Source organism: Hyaena hyaena, unplaced genomic scaffold (genome assembly GCF_003009895.1).
Source record: "Hyaena hyaena isolate Hyena2069 unplaced genomic scaffold, ASM300989v1 scaffold_145, whole genome shotgun sequence".
Classification (NCBI taxonomy): domain Eukaryota; kingdom Metazoa; phylum Chordata; class Mammalia; order Carnivora; family Hyaenidae; genus Hyaena; species Hyaena hyaena.
Window position 1 is genome coordinate 1,489,502 of NW_024080777.1, and position 1,358 is coordinate 1,490,859.

General features: G+C 44.9%; 1 pseudogene; it reads left to right on the forward strand.

Moving 5' to 3' along the window:
- Positions 1 to 202: 202 nt before the first annotated feature.
- On the forward strand, positions 203 to 1,001 carry LOC120236118 (annotated as a pseudogene).
- Positions 1,002 to 1,358: the final 357 nt, after the last annotated feature.

The following is a 1,358-nucleotide window of genomic DNA, read 5'->3' on the forward strand; positions in this document are numbered from 1 at the left end:
CAATAGTGAAGGATGGAGTAAATGGATTTGGCCATATTGAGTTCCTAGTCACCAGGGCTGCTTTTAACTCTAGCAAAGTGAATATTGTCATTATCAATGACCTCTTCATTGACCTTACCTACATGGTATATGGGTTCCAGTATTATTCCACCCACAGCAAATTCAAAGGCAGTCATAGCTGAAAATAGGAAATCTGTCATCAATGGAGCCCATCTTTGTCTGCCAGGAGGGACAACCCACCACCGTCAGATGGGGTGATGCTGGGACTGAGTATCCTGTGGAGTACACGGGGGCCTTCACCCCATGGAGAAATATGGGGCTCATTTCAAGGGTGGGGCCCAGAGGGTCATCATCTATTTCCCTTCTCCTGATGCCCCCATGTTTGTGATGGGTGTGAACCATGAGAAGGATGACAATACATTTAAGAATGGTAAGTAATGCCTCCTGCACCACCAACTGCTTGGTTGCTCTGGCTAAGGTCATCCATGACAATTTTGGCATGGTAGAGTGACTCATAACCACAGTACATGCCACCACTGTCACCCAGAAGACCCTCAGATGGTCCCTCTAAGAAGATATGGATTGATGGCTGAAGGGCTGCCCAGAACATTATCCCAGCTTCTACTGGTGCTTTCAGGCCTATAGGCAAGGTCATCCCTGATGATCTTCCTGAATGGGAAGCTCAAGGCTTTCCATATCCCCAACCCCACCATATCAGTTGTGGATCTGACCTTCCACCTGGAAAAGCTTACAAATACTATGACATCAAGAAGGTGGTGAAGCAGGTATCAGAAGGCCCCCTCAAGGGCATGCTGGGCTCCACTGAGAACCAGGTTGTGTCTTGCAACTTTAACAGCAATACCATCTCTTCCACTTTTGATCCCAGGGCTGGGATTGCTCTCAGTGACCATTGTGTCAGACTCATTTCTTGGTATGACAATAAATTTGGCTACAGCAGCCAGGTGGTAGACCATATGGCAAACATGACTTTCAAGGAGTAAAAGCCCCCTGGACCACTACGAGAGCAAGAGGAAAAGAGAGGCCCTTAGCTTTGAGGTGTCTTTCCCCAACTCATCCTCCAATACATGAAAGTCTCATGATCTCTACAAGGTCTCCATACCAGACCCCTTGCAGAAGTGGGGGTGGAGGTGCTTCTGGAGCCCTGCTTTGTCTCATACATCGATAAAGCATACTGTACTCAACCAAGAAGAATAAAAATGAAAAATAAATAAATAAAAAGATCTTTTGACCTATTCAAAAATTGGTGAAAATTCTTAAATTGCTTGTTTGAAATGATAATTACTTTCTATTGGATTCTAGTAACATTACCACACAATAGAAGGCTGTAAAGATTTTAT